At 54.0% G+C, this 18319-nt stretch overlaps 1 long non-coding RNA gene across 1 annotated transcript; it reads right to left on the bottom strand.

The window, feature by feature from the left end:
- Positions 1-9736: 9736 nt before the first annotated feature.
- LOC122152764 lies at positions 9737-17993 on the bottom strand. Its single transcript, XR_006164791.1, has 2 exons — positions 17722-17993; positions 9737-12843 (listed from the first exon to the last, which is right to left on the bottom strand). It is a non-coding gene; the product is annotated as an uncharacterized LOC122152764 (long non-coding RNA).
- Between the last annotated feature and the right edge of the window lie 326 nt (positions 17994-18319).

The raw sequence follows: 18319 nt of genomic DNA, 5'->3' as shown, positions 1-18319 counted from the left end.
AGCGCCGGGCTGGGTGCGGGTTGCTGCCTGGCCCCCAGCCCCGCGCCCGAGACACCCTCACCCCCGAGCCCAGTGAGCCCCGGGCCCCGCTGCCCCTCAATCCAGATCCCCGGGGCACCCCAAGCTCTTCATGAGCGTGGTTGTGCTTCAGCACAAGGTATCGGCCAAAGTCTGCTCCCGCGGGTGCCCTGCCTCGCTGGGGTGGTGCGAGACCCGGCGGTCCCTCGGGAGTGGGGTCCCGTGGGGGGATGGTGCCCCGGGGCTCTGCAGGGGGCTCGGTCACCTCACGGGCATGAGCGGCCGTGCTGGCACCGGGGGCCGGCAGCCTCGACCGCCGAGGCCGTGGGGTCTCTGCCCACCCGACCTGGCCGGGCAGGGTGCAGGAGTTTGCGCTGGACTCACTTTTGGGTGTAAAAACCTTTTCTGAAGGAATGGTTTCTGCTAAAACCCACCGTAACTCAAAAGCGTATGATCACACATTGGTTCTCCTCTGCATCCCATCGCTAAGGAAAGAAGCTAACAGAAAATAAGCCCCTTTTTAATTTTTGAGCATTTAAAACAATCTAGAAGATTTATAAATTTCTTGAAAATCACCAGATAGATGTAACACCTGCAGCTCTGCCTGAACAATGCTAGTCCTTATCTGTAGTTTTTGCTTTTCTAAACTCCTTCTTTAAATGTATTTTTATACAGCAGTGTTGACCTTTTCCGCCAGCCCCTGTGGAGCGAGGTTGTATCTTGTGTAAAAGTCATATCAAATGGGCCACAAAAAATCACTCTTGCCTGATTAAAATGAATAGTCTAGACAACGTGTGCATTTTCCTTCTGTGTCGTTAGCTTTGTGTGAGAGCTTGCAGCAATAGGGGCTTTTATGGGAGAAATACAGCTACAGGTACTGCTAGCTGCCTTAACAGATACTAATTACAATCCTTGTAAGGATTGATTTGCAAAGAAAATTTCTATTGCCTCAAGGACAAACGTTTGTGCAAATCATATTATTGTGTATGGAGAAATTGGTAACACTTTATGAAATGGTTCATTTATAAATACTTTACTATTTATTAAATTAAATGGTATTATAGCAATCCTTTTGCTAAGTTAAAATACAGTAAGTGTTCTGTTTTTGCATTATTTCTGTGCTATAAAGCAGGCTGTTAGATCTTGGTTGCCATCACCTGTTAAGACTATTGTTGATGCATTCTGTAACATGCTGTGTCTTAGACATCCGAGGCACCCACACCATGTGCAGGCTATCAGAGAGGCAGCTCTTTTCAGCACCCCCTCTCCCCTTTCTTGATTTGGACCTGAAATTCTAGACTAGAATAATTCTGAAGTTGTCTGTGTTCTGGAGCACGGGGTTTGACTGTGGCAAATAACACAAGCCTTGTCGGTGATTATATGTTTGGCTCCTTAAGCGCGGGTGGCTCGTGCCCAGGCCCCGCAGGGAGCAGTGCCGCACGCTTTGGGGATGGGGTCCAGCTGGTTTTGAAATGCTCTGAGGGAGACTTCCCCGGCCGGGAGCGTGCGTGCCCGCGGGAAGCCCGTTTGGGTTTGTCCTGGGGGGGCAGCCAGGCGGTGGGGGTGCTGACCCGGGCGGCAGGAGCGAGCCCCGCGGCTCAGGTGACAAACGGCGGGTGCCCAGCCCTCACCCCCCAGCAGCAGAGCTGGTTGCCGTGTGGAGGAGGACGAGACTGGTTCCCGTTCAGCGCTTTCATCCCGTCGTCTGGCCCTCTCCAGAGAGGAGCTGCGAGCAGGAGGCGTCTTGTGACGGCTCCTGACTCCTGGGTTCGCTGGGGGGTTGCTGCTGTGTACAAGCCGGGTGTATTCAAAGGTACGGGGGCTCTTAGCTGCTCCCGCTTTAGGTCTTCAAGACCCAGCGGGCCGGGAGCCGCTTTCCCATTTTCCTACGGGAACACTGTGTGTATTCCCACGGTCACTGTCTCTGTGTCCAGACTCACCACTGTCCGCCTGACCACACTTCCAACATGGAAATAGCCCGGTTGTTCCGTTCCTGTTGCGCGTTGCACCTGGAGAAATGGGAAGAAGCAGCGGTGCCTGGGGCGTGAGGAGGCTGTGCTCGCCCTGTGCTGTGCACCGCAGCCCAGGGACATAGACAGGAGCAGGGTCACATCCGTCCCTGATCAACTACCGGTCAGTCCTGCGCATTAATGGTGCTGCGCCAGCACTCCCAGGCTCACCAGCTCTATTCCTGCTTTGAGAAGTTGACCTTGCCTTCTAAAATTCTTGTCCACTCTGGAAAACAACCAGACAAGACACCTTTACTGAGCTAGAAATTTCTCTTGAATGTGCCCTCTTTAATTTACGTTCCCTCTCACTTCGTTGCCTGCAGCAAAACCCATTAATGGTGGCGGTTTGTGACACAACTGAAGGCTTCTCTAATGGGCAGCTCTGCCGCAATTCCACCCCGCTCTGGCTTCCGAGGAATTTGCTGGCGTTGTGGTGCTCGGCTTCTCCCCCTCCATTTCCCAGGCTCTAGAGACTAATCCTTCCTTCAGCTGGTTTTGCTGCTGCTATGGCAATATTTTCTCCCCCATAGTGGTAATCATGCAATGGTCTCTGAGAACAGCAGGAGAAGCGGTGCCTGTTAGATGCATAAAAGGTAAGATGAACTACATGTCATAAAACTTTTAAAAGTTCCTTTTTTGTGTTTGTGCGGGGGTTATTTTATATGGCTTTTGATATGAAGCTAAAATTGCACATCAAAAAGGATAATGCATCTTTAAGCTGTTACAATGACTTCTAAATTTTTCATTTAATGTCAGTGAGGAAAAAACCCCCTCAGTTGGCTGAGTTACGTTGGTGAGATGGCTGTTTCATTCCATAAAGTGTCTGCAGTGGATTTGAACAGTAGGAAATCCAAGGGTGATAAATAGCTATTTCTAAGTAAATTTCATGCAATTGCCCTTTGGTTAAAGTCTTTCCTCTCAGCACTTTCCTGTGCACATAGCCCAACTAATAATATTCAGGAGCAAGTGCTTTCCAGTGTGACAACTGATTGCACTTTGAAGCAGTAAATGGCTGATTTCATAATTGGTATAATTTTTCACAAGTACCTGAATGTCATATACAGAAAGAATAAGCAACCTGGACTTAATACGGGAGCTTTTTCAATTCTCCTAAAAATCAATAATGTATTAAACCCCTCTAACTGATTAAAATAATGTGAACCCTGAGTAGGTTTTGTGAGGAAGGCAGGTTTCTTCAAGGGTGGCAGATTTATGGCAAAAGGGTTAATACATGGGGAGAATGGGGATATGTTACAGATGGAGTCCGTTTTCCTAATTAAACTTTTATCAAGATTTTCCTGGTTTGAATTGTTTCACTTAGTGCGATGGAAAAGAGCATTTCCTTTAGCGTTCAGGGCAGCACTTGCAGCGCTGGCGTGCAATGCCGAGAGCACTGTCCTCACAGACAAGATTGTGATTAGAAGATGACAAAATACGGTATCTGTTCCAAAAATCACATGCCGGCTCCGGAGGATCCCTCTGCCCTGCGACGAGAAGGCACGGGGCGGTTTGTGGGGCGAGCTCGTGGGGGGCTGTGGTGACCCCGGGGGCTGCCGTGGGGCTTATCCTGGCGTGCAGGCGGCAACTTCTTGCCCAGGGGCCTCTTTGCATAAAAAAGTTCAATTAGTGTCACAGTGACGTGAGTGTTACTAACGGGGTTACAAAAGAAAGAGCCTCTCTGCCAGGAGGTAAGCGGAAGGCTGTTTTTTCCCCAGAATTTTAAGATTTCTCGAAACCTTTTAAGACTATCATGGAAAAATGTTCGAAGATCTATTGAGAAAATATCTGTAAAGATAAGGCAGGAGCACAGGCAGGGAGGAGCGTGCAGAGGGTGGGTGAGGGCTGCACTGGGGGGGCAGCACCGCGTCCCCGCTCGCCCCCGCGCCGGGTGAGAGCGCACATCGCTGCCAGACCCGACACGGGGAAGGGCGCTCCCCTTCCCAGGGTGGTCACACGCAGGTGAATTGAGGAATCTATTTAAACTTCACCGCCTGAGATCAAGATCAGACATCTTAAGCTCTGCATTATTCACGTTTGTCTATTGTTTCGAACTCATTTCCTATTTTCCAGCTGAGGGACTCTGCCAGAAGCACTCTTTGCCAGAGATTAAAACAATTTAGGAAGCAGACACCCAATTCCTTTCTTTGGATAGTAGGCAAATTGGTTATCTGTGAGAAGCAAGCAAATTTTATTATCAACAGATAGTTTGCTACTTAACTATCCTTAAGAATCCCCCAGTATTTACAGGTTTTGATTAGCTGTCCTGAGCCAAAAGGAAAATAAGGCCTGTGCCCTGCGGAGATCCTCTGGCCGCTGCCGCGTTGAGCCCCGTGTCGGCAGCGCGGGGAGCAGACGCTTAATGGGAGCAAAGATGCTGGAAAACAAATGTACCTGATGCAGGAGGAAGAGCCCAAGGTGCCCCCCGCCGTGGGGACCGGCCTGGGGGAGCCCCCCGTGTGCGTGGCGTGGGTGCTGGTGGGGCTCAGCTCTGCCGGGGGGGACAGGGGCAGCTGGACCCGGGGCCCTTCGGGTTGTGTCGTCCCACGCGCTGATGCCGCTCTTATACCACAACCAGCACCGCTGTTACCGAGCTCCGGTTATTAAACGGCGAGCGGGGTTGGGAAGAAAGGGGAGGGAAGAATCGAAATGCCCGAGGGGGCCGGGAAGCCCCCGTGGTAGCTCCGGTCTGTCTAAGCCTGGCCGGTCCGTGCCCACCAGAAAAGCCTTTTGCTCGGACCTGCTGCCCTGCAGGCTCTGCTCTGCGCATCGCCGCCGGCGTTGGTAATGAGGCCAAGGGACAAGTGAAATAGCGTTTATGTCATTAGCCATGGCTCTCATTGATTTGTATCAAAATAGCTGTTTTAAATGTAATTACCACTAATTTGTGAAAATGCGCCATTAGATATGTAAATTCATCGGCTAATGGCTGCACGCGGCAGATTACCGTGCAGGGGATGGTGTGGGATAGCGGAGTCAGACCCATTTCTCAGCTTGCTAAGCAGGTTCCTGGGGGCTGGGGTTTGGTGTCTGGACACCCCGGGGGTCTCCCAGGAGCCTTTCCCCCCACCCCTTCTGCAGGGCATGGGCCACGGGGAGCCTGGAACTTTCTCCCCAAGAAAGGTGCACGTCCTGCGTTTCCCAGCGTATTAGGGGTGGTGAGGGAAATTCTGCAGGAGTCCAGGAAGACAAAAGGGATGACTCTTAAAATTCTACATGGATCAAAAAAAATCATGGAATCATTCATCAGGATTGCTGTAGTTCTTGACCACATAGTCAATGATTTATTTAATCTTAATATATTCCACAAAGATTCCCCATATTTCCATAAATATGTCATATCTACCTAATACATAGTAATGAACCTGCTCCAAGGGTAAATAAATAAGATCTAAGCTCAGCAAGCCAATGTTTATCAAAGGGAGATATACAGATATTGAGTCCTTTAAAGTACCATTCTTCACAGCAATCACAGCCAAGTTAGGCAATTTATAACGTGTCAAGTCAATTAGAAATCCCAGCGGGCTCAGTGCGAGCCCGAGCGCGGCGGGGGGGCCCGAGGCGGCTCCGGCCGTGGGTGTGCAGGGGGGTGCGAGGGTGTGGGTGTGAGGCTGGGGCACCACTGGTGGGTGTGGGGGTGAGGGTGTGGGTGCGAGGCTGGGGCACCACTGGTGGGTGTGGGGGTGAGGGTGTGGGTGCGAGGCTGGGGCACCACTGGTGGGTGTGGGTGCGAGGCTGGGGCACCACTGGTGGGTGAGGGGGTGTGGGTGTGAGGTGGGGGCACCACTGGTGGGTGTGGGGGTGTGTGTGTGAGGTGGGGGCACCACTGGTGGGTGTGGGGGTGTGTGTGTGAGGTGGGGGCACCACTGGTGGGTGTGGGGGTGTGTGTGTGAGGTGGGGGCACCACTGGTGGGTGTGGGGGTGTGGGTGCAAGGCTGGGGCACCGCTGATGCGGCTCCCCCGGAGCTGCTGCGGCCTCGGCTCCGGAAGGGTGTTCTGCTTCTACTTAGGGCTAACGTACCTGCTTCAGAAGGGGAACTTTCGGGTTTCATATATAGAAGGCTTTCTTAATTTTGGTTTGAGAACTGTTTACTAAGAAAAACTGAAAGTTTCAAACTGGAAATTTTACTTGGCCTGTTTTAATTTTTCTTATTCCAGTATTTTGTGGAATTATATGTAGCAGCACATAACGTGTAATATACTAGTCTAAATATTTTTATACAAATATATTGAAAACACATAAAAATACAGTTGCAAAGGGAAATAAGTATTATTTGTTATAGATTGCATCTTTTTAATCTTATTTTCTAGAGCAAAGTATTTTCTGTCATTAGTAGTTTGACGAAGTCAATAATAGAATATTCTGATTATGTCAATATGACATGTAATATTATGCACTTCTATTATTATGCATATTATGACATGACTTGACATGCTATGACAGGTCACATTATGCACTACTACTGATGTAATAAAATAATGTAAAAGTAATGAAAACAAATTTTGAAATGAAGAATTTTAAAATGAATTCATGACTTTTCCTAAGAGCAATTCCCAAGCAAATCTTTTACGTTTCCGTTTTTAAAGAGTTTGTTTCCTTTTCATCCAGAAGGCACATGGCTTCTGAAGAGTTAATGTTTCCTGTGAGGATGGAGCCTGGGTTTGGGTCAGCTCACCAGCTCATGCTCCACGCGCGTGTCCCTGTGTCCGTGAGTCTGGCACGCGGCAGCACGTCCGTGCGTCTGCACGTGCACCGCGTTTGTGTGCGATGCCCGGGGGTCCCACGGGCGAGGGGCCCGGGTGATGGGTGCCAGCGTGGCCGTGTCGCAGGACAGCAGCCTGAACGGGCCATTTTGAGCAGCAAAATGTCAGTCCTGCTAGTCCCAACACAACAGACGTGAAAAATATTCCGTGTATATAGGGACAGAAAATGCAGGTTTTTTTGCTTTATAAATTAAAGCATCTCATCCTTTCAGCCACAGGGCCTGGGGTGTTAGAGGACAAGCGGGTGCGTGGTCCCCGTCTCTCTGGGGGTGCGGTACCCTGCTTTTTGGGGACCTTTGCCCAGGGGCTCCCAGCTCTGCTGCTGCCTGCTCTGCACGTTCAGAGGAGGTGGGTCACATCACTTTTTCCCCAAGTGAAACATTTTATTCTTCATTCTCTGCTTTGATGTCTGCTCATTGCTTTGCTCGCCCACAATACGGTCAGGTTTTGTGTTGGCTTTTAAAACTTCTCAGGAAGAGCATGTGGAGAGCACAGAAAACTCTCAGGAACCGGGACGTGTCCTGGCAGACGAGGTGACGCGGGTGGTGGAGATTGCTGGCTGACACCAGACTGGCACATGTTGTACTTGGGAGCTTCTCGTGTGAAGCGTACGGCATGTGGATCCTAGTTTATATTATTTTTCACAGGGATACAATGATAATTCTCACTTCCCAGACACACAAAACAGTTTGGCAAACAGGTTGCTGGTGAGCTGGAGGCTTACAAGCCTGAGTCTGTCCTGTGCTGGTGTCTGATGGAGCTGTGAAGGTGTAGATTCCCTGCACAAATCATTAAGAAAAAATGGCACTTGCTGGCAAGCAGGTAGGAGTTTCAGTGGCCTGGAGACTAAAGCAGGAATCAAACATGGGCACCAGGGACCATCGTCTGTGCTCAGTGTTCTCCTGCCTCTGAACCACTCCGATAACACAGCGGCTGGCATCCGGATTCATTTTTAATGAAATACTTTTTGCAACAATCCTACAGCAGCCCCAAATGGTGGCAGATAAGAGGACTGCCAGGTGGAAGATCTCCTCCTGCCTCAGCAGCTCCAAGAACCCCGCTGTCGGGGGGGCCCGGCGGGGCGGCCGGGGGGGCGGTGGGCAGGGTGGGCGAGGGCTGCCGGCCGCGGGGGGCCGGTGTCGGTGCTGGGAGCAGCGCGGGGAGAAGGGGGACAGAGGGAGGGGGGGGGGGTGTGGGTGCGGTGGGGAGCCCTGGAACCCACGAGCGCCGGTCCTGGGTGGCCCCCGCACCCCTGACCCTCTGCCCGCTGCCGTCCTGCACCCGCGGCGGTGGGGCAGAGGGAGCTTTGGGTGCGCTGCTGTCAAAGGGAGCACCCCTGCCCCCGGGCAGCCGGGGCTCCTCCGAGGGAGGGTGGGGTGGGCTTTGCAGCCCCCCCAGCCCCTTCTGTCCCCGCGGGGCAGGCTGGCACGGGCCGCGGTGCTGCCGGCTGCGCTGCGCTCCGGCGTGTCGGGCATCCTCGTGGCAGCGGGAGGTCGGGGACTGGTCAGAGGGCTCCTCACCGAATCCCTGCTGCCTGGCGTGGAGGAGCCGCGCGCCTCCGGAGCCCCTTCCCTGTGGCGATGCCACCAAGCAGGGCAGCTGTGCTTTGCCATCCCCGGCCAGCGAAGCCGGCAGAGCGCTCAGACCCAGGCTCTGCGCCTGGCCTGAACTCCCAGGCAGCGTGGGACCCGCTGCCCTAAGCCTCCCGCCCCAGGCGCTCGGAGCGGAGCCCCCCCAGGGTTCCTGATCTGCTGTGACCGAGTCCCATCCTCGCTGTGGGACGTTTGCCACCTCTCTGTGCAGTGAAATTCACCCTGCAGCGTCGTCCCCTTGTCCTCGTGTCCCAGCAGCCCTGCCCCTGCCTTACACGCGATTGCAGATTGCACTTGCTGCATGAGGAGCACCGTGCACGTGCTTTACTGGGGCTCCTCCCTGCTGCCATCGCCCCTCTGCTGAAGCCACCATGGGACGATGGAGGTGACAGCGTGCTGCCACTATAGGGGTAAGTCCTCATCTCTTCTGAGATCTGCCTCTGCTCGTGTCCCCCCTCCCCACAGCCCTGCACCGCTCCTCCTGCAGAGCCTGCACCAGCCCAGCACCATGCAGGATGGATTCCCGCACCCCCGTGGCCCGAGTCCCCCCGCTTGCAGTGGGGCTGGCTCTGCTTCGGAGCTGTCATGAGGTGGGGGAGAGGCTTCGTATCTCCAGTGCAAGGGAAGGGGAGCTGTGCCCCCTGCAAGGGGACGTGGCTGCCAGCCCCGGGGGCTGTTCCCTGCCTGGCACTGGTGGAAGTGGTGCCTGGCAGAGCTTGTCCTCCCAGCAGCGCGCTGGGCCCCGTGCGTGGGGCAGGCAGTGCTGCTGACAACTCCTCCCAGGCACGAGAGACCCTGGTGATAGAGAAAGGTCATTCAGGGACCTCAACAGTGTCATCTTCAAATGGAAATGTCATTTTTTATTATTTAGTGCTGATAGATTGCCCAGAATAAAGGCAGATGATGGCTGGGAGAGCTTCAGCTCAGACAGCCTCTGGCCTCTGCTCCCAGCCCCTTCCCACACACGATGTGGCACGGAGCCCCTCGGAGCCGCCATCCTCCTCCTCCTCCTCCTCCTCGGTGGCTGCGGGACTGCCGCCCGCTCCCTCCCTGGCAGGGGCTGGTGGCCCAGCCCGCGGGGACCGGGAGCCACGCGCCCTTCTGCCTCCCCTGGGCTCGAGGGGGGCCCGGGGGGACCCCGCCAGCCCTGGGAGCGAGGGGCTGGGGCCCCCCGCTGCCCCCCTGCCCCCCCACCTGCGCGGGCTTGGAGTGGAAGTTACCTCCCGTTACAGACTCGTGTCGGAGTGCCACTTCCATCTCCATGAAAGCAAATGAAAGGGGTTTGATCCAAATTGCATTTCCTTTCCTAGGCTGGAGTATGACGGCACATTAAAGCCTGTAATATTCCACTGCTGCTCTTTTGCATGATTTTTTAATTAAAAAACTATGGAGTAAACAAACATTCTGCTCTGGAGTAGCCCTGCAGAGACCCATCGGTAGGCACATTTACATCCCTGCACTTTTTCAAGAAAGTTTATATCTTAACAAAAAAAAATATTAATAATATCACCCACCCAAACAGTTAGTATTGGATAAAAGTTTGAAGTGAAAGGCAGCTGGCAACCTTCTCCAGCCCATGAAATGATATTAACATTTTATTATTCTAAGGTGAGCTTTTTGAAACGGAATTTTAAATGTTACCCTGCTGTTCCAGAACACAAAAACCTTTAATTTTATGCAAATGAACAGCGAGGAGCTGAGCGCTTAATGTAAACGAACACTTTCTTTGTAGGAGAGGTTGGAAGAGAAAAAAAAAAAAATTCCCAGGGATTCTTTAATTGCTGTCTGAAATTATGTAAATCCCACCGCTAGGCAGAACGCAATTATCCCGTGCCCCTCTCTGCCAGCACTGCTAATGTCTAACAAAATATCGGTGGGTGACATTTAGTCGAGGTAATGCAAATGAGAATTAATTTTTTTCCAAGACAAAGGGCAGCGAAAAGATCACCTCATTCATACACGGCGGAGGGGGGCAGCGCCGGAGGGCTCTGCCGGGGAGGCAGCGCCGGAGGGAGCCGAGGGCACCGAGGAGTTGGGCTGGTGGCACTCGGGGACAGCTGGGCCCGGGCCTGAGCCTGTAATGCTGCTTTGTCTTTTTATTTTGTAAAGGAATGAAACCCGGGGAGTTGGGGGCAGGTTGGTTGTTTGTTTTTCTGTTTAATTCATGGTCATTCTGACATGGGAGCAGGGTGGGAAACATGATTGAAACCCTGTAATGGCTCTGCCTGGTGTTGGGTAAAGGCGGCTTGTGATTTATCACCTACTTGTGCTGATAACTAGCAATAATTCTATTAAATATTCAGAGTGAGGCTTTTGTAACGCAATTATTAAACGGGATTTGTTAGTGCAGAAATGCTTCCCGAGCACAAAAAGGTGCTGCAGGTGCAGGGAAGGGGCTGCTTTGAAATGAGCTTGCTTCTCTTGCCCCGTCTTCGACCGAGGTTGGGGTTACCTCCACACCTGGAAGGCGGGGGGGACGGTTCCCATTTTTGTAGCATAAATCACAGAATTCATACAGGGGTTTTCCTTCTTTTCTCTTTTGGTTTTGTTTCTTGGGGTTTTTTTCCACTTTTGCTTCTTGCATTTCACAGCTACCTTTGCTTCCAAGGCTGCATCTAAGAGCTTCTGTCTCCAGTTACCTTTTAAAAGAGAAAAGGAAACCCCGGTGGGAGCTGGTGCAGGGCAGGGGCAGGTCTGTGTGAAGGGTGATGAAGTACACGGATGCTCAGAAGGCTCTGGATCAGGGTAAGAAGTGCTTGTGGAATTATCCTTTGAAATGTACACTCTGCAGGGAGGCCCCGGGGATCATCCTTGCTGGAGGAGACGGGCTGAGTTGCACCATCTGCTTGGGATTTAGGACAGGCAGAGCTGTGAAAATATGAATTAAAAATACAGAGTAGCAGGAAATAGTTTCCTCTTGCCCCATCTTTTTGAAATTATACCAAACAAAACGGGATGGCTGGTGCCACCTGCGTGCTGTGGCATTCCCCACGATGGGGCTGGGTGGCTGGTGGCCAGCGGGGACCCCCGGCCCCCCCGGAACGGCACCGCGGGCTCTGCCAGCACCAGTCCCACCCGAGCACGGCCGCTCTGGCAAACTCGGGCACGTCCCCAGGCTCTGTCTCCGGTTCCTGCCACATCAGCTCCCCGCGGTCTTGCCGCGGCAGCGAGCGGGGGGCTGGTGGGGTGAGGACCCCCCCCGTCGCCGGCAGCCTGCGGCTCGCTCCACGGTCCCGTGCGAGCTCCAGTGCCGGCAGAGGAATGGATGTGTCATCTGCTTCGCATCGCGTTCCCTTCCTTTGAGTAGAAGCGCGTTCCCCTGACACGCACACCGTGACCGCCAGCCTGCCCAGAGCCTTCCCGGGCCGTGCCTGGCACCCCCGGGGGCCGCACGCCGGCGCAGTCCTGCCGTGCCAGTACGGGGGGGATGAGGGTGAGGGGGTGCAACTGTGGGCAGAAGCTGTCCCTCCTCTGCAGGACACTGCTGCTGTACAGACAGAGGCTGTCCTTGTCCTCCTAAAATTTATAATCTTTATAATCTAAGATTTAGACTCTTCAAAGCTTTATGCCTGTCTTTAACCTGTAGCACATGCATAGTCTCAGTGGGATTTCTCATCTGCTAAGAGTTAAGCACGTACATAAATCTTTGCAGGCCGGGGGCCTCAGGCATTCCCACGCACACATGCACACACATTCCTGCGCACACGCGTAATGGAACCGCTGCCGTGCAAGCTCACTCGCGGAGCCGCCCGTGTCAGGGCTGGGAGGCACGCCGCATCCTTGATGCTCGAGCCAACCTCCTGAGCATTTCTCGGGCGTTTTGGATGCCGTGGGGGTGCTGAACTTCTGACGCCACCTTTAGCAAATTCCCTCTCCGTGTCTGTGTCTCCGGGAAGCAGGAGGGGGATGTTAGCAGGCAGTAATTGCGCCGGAGGTGAGCGGGAGCAGTTATGCGCAGTCACAGACAGCATTTGGGTCAGAGTGGGAACAGAAAATAGCTGAGGAAGGCGCTGGCATGGCAGGTACTTGGCATGCAAAGGGCAGCACGTGGAAGGCTGGCTGTGCAGCGAGCGCTTCCCTCGCCTCCTTCCCCCGGCCCCTCGCAGACCCCGGGCAGCGCGCGGGGTCCCGGGGCTGCTCCGCTCCAGCCCAGCGCAGCCGCCTCTGCTCAAACGCTGCCGGGAAGATTTGTCACCAGGTTCTGCCACATCGGCTTCATTCTCACCGACGCGAGCGGGTCCAGTGTGATCCGGAGTCAAACTGGTGTAAGAAACCAGGGCAGATTTTTCATGGACTGGTGGGACTGATAAAAGGCTGTGCCAGCTGCAGTGCATCCTTCCAATAGACGGTGTTTGTGGGGGTTTCTCCAGCTGTGTGCATTTAGCAGCACAGTATTTGCAGGGGTCTGGTCTATGAGACTTCACTGTATGACTCCCCAAGCTTTAATTTCCATGCAGTAGTTTCTGCCATCAAATGACAAAAAAAAAAAAGAAATACACTTCACATTTAGAAACATCCCTGTGAAACCCTTTTTTTTGCCCTCATGTTAAGTCAGATGATACGACTTCCCATGAAATTACTCTTTCCACTTGATAGGTGGTGCTTGCAATGCAAACGGATAAGGCTTCTTTCATTTGGGGTTAGAAAATCCAGGCAAAGTCGTCAGGTGAGGAGCGGCGTTTCATAAATGTCTTGTGTTCTGCAGCGTTCACTTTATTAAGGACTAAATGGCATAGTTTTCCCTAAAACACCCTCTGCCCGGTGCAGGAAGCTGTGGCCGTCAGCGCTGGCCCCTCCGGAGCGGCCGGCGAGGGCGGTTCAGCCGGCAGCGTGCTGCCGGGCCGCGCTTGCCCCCGCGCCGCGGCTGCCTGCGCCCGCAGTGGCTCGGGTCAACTGCTGTTTGTCAAAGGCAGCCGTGGCCGTGGCCCCAGGCAAAGTGCTGATCACAGCACAGCACCCTCTGAACTGACCCGGGCATTTAGCCTTTTCTGAGAAATATTTACAGAAAGGTCAGCAAATGCTTTGTGACAAGACGCTAGCACATCCCTAACCCGCTCCTTCCTCACTCTCTACCTCACCCCACGTGCCAGGCGCCGAGCAAACCAGGACGGCAGGTCCCTCACGCCAACGTTTCTTCCTTCACATTGCACAGATGCTGCTACGAGCCCCCGCAGCCCGGCGGGGACGTGTTCCTGCCTGTAACCCCATCTCTTTCCAGAGGATGCCTTTGCATCAACCAAAGGATTTTGCTTGTGCCCCCACGGTGTCAGGGTTGTGCTGCGTGAAGAAGAGTCCTTCTCACCATGCTCTGCTTGTCTTGATCACAGGCTCTGTTGCCCTAGTCCCCATCCCCGCTCTGCCACCACCACCCAGAGTCAAGATTTGGGACCTATGGTCGAAAGGGAGTGGACAGGACCTGTTACTGCAAAATGCTGGCAAGGAGGAGGACGCTGCAGCGGGGTCACAAGCAGGACGGCTCCGTGCACTGCACCGTGGCAGCGCCAGCTGCCGGCTCCTGATGGCACCAGGTACCCCGGGCTCTGGAGCTGACTGCACTTCCCCATCCTATTGCCAACGATTTCTTCCATCAAACACCCTTTTGCTGTGCTCACTGTGACAATACCCAGGCAACGTCAGCTCCCGGGCACTTGCTGACCATTCTGCTGGCTCCGTCTCTGCTCCCCCATCCCCGTCAGCGGTGTTAGCTGCCCATCCTGGCAGCGGCCAGTTACTGCCCGTGGTGAGGCAGGCAGACAGACAGACAGAGCAGCAGCAGGAACCAATCATTCTAGACAGATTTACCAGCTAAAAAGTTCCTTGCAAGAAAATAGAGCAGTGAGGGTCACATGGTCCTGCGGAAGAAACAGGCTTACAGTCCCTGAGCCCTCCCTGCCCTGAAATGGCCCGGGCTTCTAAGCAGATCAGAGTAAAAACCTCCTGTAGCTGGGTAATTCTGCCTCTTTCTGATAAGCCGGTAACCCCATTAATAGAGAGTCTGGCATGGAGGGAGCTGTGCTGGGAAAGCACTGCACCTCAACATACACAGCAGATTAAAAAGGACTTAATCACAGTGCAGCCACAAAGTGCGCTACATGGCATTATTCCTCTGAAATAAAATTTTATATACAGCCTATCTGAGAGCAGCACAAAATAAATACTTTAAAAATCTATGATTACTGTAAGGGGTTTTTTTTAATTTTATATTGGTGGCTGAGTTCTGCTCTTGCTCCAAAGGATTAGAGGGATAATTCCATTACAATTTAGTAACAAGATTAAAAGAGCCAGTTATCCATTTATGGGGGTCTATGGAAACGAGCAGTGGCTTCTGGAGGTCTCGGGCTCTGGGTAGGTGTATCACTCACATCACAGGCACATCCAAATCAGGTTAAGGCACAGGCAGGACATGCCCGAGGTGAAAAGGTCTCCGGGGCCACCCGGCCTGGCTTTACTGTGAGAAGCGTTGGGGGCTTGAAGGGCGAAAGGGTGCAGATGGGGAGACTTTCTGGTGTGAACGGTCACGGACCAGAGGAGAAAGGAAGGAAGAGCAAGAAGGCGTGCGCTAGAAATAGAACCGTTCAAGCGGCTCCCCCAGGACCGAAGCACCCGTGTCACAACTGCCGGTGCCGAGGAGCCGCTTCACGCAACCGCTGGCACCAGGTCGCCAGGGCAGGAGCAGCCGCCCCCGGCTCCCGAGGCGCGGGACAGCCGGCGCCCGCCCGAGCGTGTCCCCGCGAGGTGCTGGGGCGGCTGTGGTGGGGACTGCCGGATCCTTTCCGCTGTGAGAAACACGGAGCAGCCAGAGTCCTGGAGAGTGCCAAGATCTGCTACGCCAGCGTCTTGGCATCCTTCCTATCTCCACAGCTGGAAGAGGAATTTGTGACAGCTTCCATGGCAAATTTAGTTGCTTCCTATTTAGAAGCAAATGCCTAAACCCTTGATTTTTTATTTTTTTTTTTTCTCCAAGTTCTCTGTGATTTTCTGCACTGATGAAGCCTTGGCTGTAAGGACAGGAAAGCTGGAGGTCAGCAGTGGGGGCTCCCGACGGGTGTTGCGTTAGGCAGGACGCATGGTTTGTTTCTCATTCCTCCTACCTCACACAGTAACAACGAGGACACAGCACTGTAATTACGCATCTGAGTGTCAACTTCACACTGATGATCTGTTACACAGTTATGAGGATATTTGAGCATTTGAGTTTAAAAAGCACTTTTCAGGAGCATTACTAAACTTCCCTTACAAGGATATTGGCTGAAAATGACCACGGCAGAAGATGCAAACACAGGTAATTTGGAGGAAGGGAGTTATTTAGCTGATCTAATGAGTACATGTGGGAAAGCATCTGCAGCGCTGGTCCAGCTCTGTCCTGCAGATTGGGAACCCCACTGTCTGAAACTCCCTCACAAAAAAATAACATACCTGTCAAGCTGCATACGTGGAGCTGGCACAAAACATTCAGGGTTAGAAACTAGCCATCACTGGCATTGTTCTGTGTATCCTCTATACTGATTAACTGATTAATTGATATTTAATTGATTGCACTGTCAGAGCAGGACTTTAGCATGTGCTGATTGTCTCCCTGACTGTTACTAACAAGTCTGAAGAGCATTTAGTATAAATCCGTAGGAACTGTGCATCTAAGAGGCACAGAAACTGCTTTGGTGGCAACAAAGACCTGAGTTCACGGAGCACGGTCAGTGAACAATGTAATCACTCACACACAGAAAGGTCTTTCTCTTTGCTTTTTAAATAATTGTTTAGAGAAATTTAAATGTAGCTGATGAGGTGGGGTGAGAAGCGTCCCCGGTGCAATTGCCCCAGTAACATGCTGTGCTCTGCTCTACTCGGAGAGCTCCTTTGAAGCATTTGTGCCATTTTTGCTCTGCCCTGTCTGTCCCCGGGGGTGCATTACCTGAGCGGTGCCCTCGTCGGGGGGGGCTGCTGCAGGCCCAGGATCCGTGCCCAGGACGGGGCTTTGCCTTCCCTCCAGCCTCCAGCGGGGAGGGCAGGATCCTGCCCCGTGGAACGGTCCTGTGCATGCACAGCACTTCTTTTGCTGTTTGTCAAGAGCTTCTTTAAAGGCCTCTCACTCTGCAGAGTTACAGCCTGTAGCAATCTGTCCTTTTCTCCTCAAACAAACCCTTTATGGGCTTGTTCTTGTGAAATTTATGGGTTGTTGGGTGAAACATTAGGAAACATTACATCAAAAATGTAGAATGCTTTTCCCAGCCTGAACCAAGGTCGGTGGCAAGTGCTGGCTGCTGAGACAGGGCTCTGACGAGCCTTTTCTTCAGGGTGACCGGGGCTCAGCGATAACAGCCAGCCCCAAGGAGCCCCTCTGCCGGGATGGGGGCTCGTTCGCCTGTGCGCCCCTTCAACCGGTGTCGGGGTGAGGGACCGGATTATCCCGTGGGAATTGTAAAGATGCAGAATGCACCATGGACCAGTCTGGGGTTTAAAAGATGCAGGTTTGGGTGTGCTGGTGAGCCCCCCGGGGGAACAAAGCTGGCTGAAGAGCGGCTCTAAATGAAGTACGAGAATTTGAAAGGACCAATAGGTTTTCAGAGGAGCCACCAGACAATCGTAACAACGTTGTCTTGCTGTATTAGTTTAACGTCCGCTTGAATCACTGACCTTAAGGTCTGAAAAGGACTAAATCTAGAAACAGATTATTTTTCCCATGCAACATGACAGAGGGGCTGCGGCTGCTCCTAAATGCAATTGTGCACCCGCTCACGGCCGCGCATTGTTCCCCGGCCGCTCGGGAAGCGAAACCGCCGCGCGTCCCGCGCCGGGGCTGAGCCCCGCGGGCTCGCAGCGCCGGCACCGCCGGACCAATGCTACCCCCTGGTGCCCGCTCCGCGCTGCTCCGCGCTGCTCCGCGCTGCCCCGCGCTGCTCTGCGCTGCCCCGCGCTGCTCTGCGCTGCCTGCTCCGCCTGCTCCGCTCCGCGCTGCCCCGCGCTGCTCCGCGCTGCCTGACGCGCGCTGTTCCGCGCTACCCGCGCCGCTCAACGCCGCCTGCTCCGCGCCGCTCCGCGCTGCCCCGCGGGGGGTCACGGCGCCGGGAGACACGGCCCCCCCCCCCCCCCCCCCCGCACCCCGCGGTGCCCCCGGCCCGGGCGCTCCCGCTCCAGCCGAGCCGCGGGGCGGGGAGGGGGGGGGGGGGGGGCCGGGCTGCACCTCCCACCCCCCGGGGACCGGCCGGGGCCCTCGGGGTGCGGGGGGGTGCGGGAGCACCCTGCGAACGCCGGCAGCCGGTGCGGGGGCGCAGCCGAGGCCGGGCAGGGGGGGTCCCCGCGCCCCGCCGGCCCTGGGCGCCCCTGTAAACTCCCTGTAAACCCACCCGTGAAACTTCGGACGGGAGTTAGTGGGACTCGGCCCGGGACGGGGCCGCAGCAAACCTGCAACCTGGTCTGGCGCGCCGCGCAGCCTGGATCTCACATCTCTGCGTTATACTGCTCACTCTTTGCATCTTGTTAATGAAAAGCATGGATGTAATTTCAATTAAAGATAATTACATATTTAAACTTAACATTAAATTCTGCACTAAAACAAAATTACATGAAATCTCAGTGTGCAGCCGTGCTGAAAGGCGGCATGTGAGGCGAGCGGAGGAAGGAAATGCTATTATGCAAAGTGAGCTGATCCTTTCCACGCATATCTCCTGCCTGCATGACACTTCCCTGTCCAGCAAGTTAAATCTAATCCATTCCCACACACCACCTTCAGAGCTGGTTCCTCTCCCTGGGTTTTGCTGGGCCGGCCCTGCAGCCACTCGGCCGTAACCATTACTGCACTGTACAATCCAGACAGAAAAATTAAATGCCCTGTGAGCGCGAGCACCGGTCAGCAGGGCTGCGAGCGGGGCTGTGCTGAGATTTGCCGTGCCCAGCAGCGCCTCGGCCGAGCAGCCTCGTCAGCGGCCTCTGGCAGCCGTGGGA

The sequence above is a fragment of the Tyto alba genome, unplaced genomic scaffold (genome assembly GCF_018691265.1).
Source record: "Tyto alba isolate M040663 unplaced genomic scaffold, T.alba_DEE_v4.0 Super-Scaffold_11, whole genome shotgun sequence".
Classification (NCBI taxonomy): Eukaryota; Metazoa; Chordata; class Aves; order Strigiformes; family Tytonidae; genus Tyto; species Tyto alba.
Note: the sequence above shows the minus strand (reverse complement) of the source record. Positions and strands in the feature narration are given on the sequence as shown.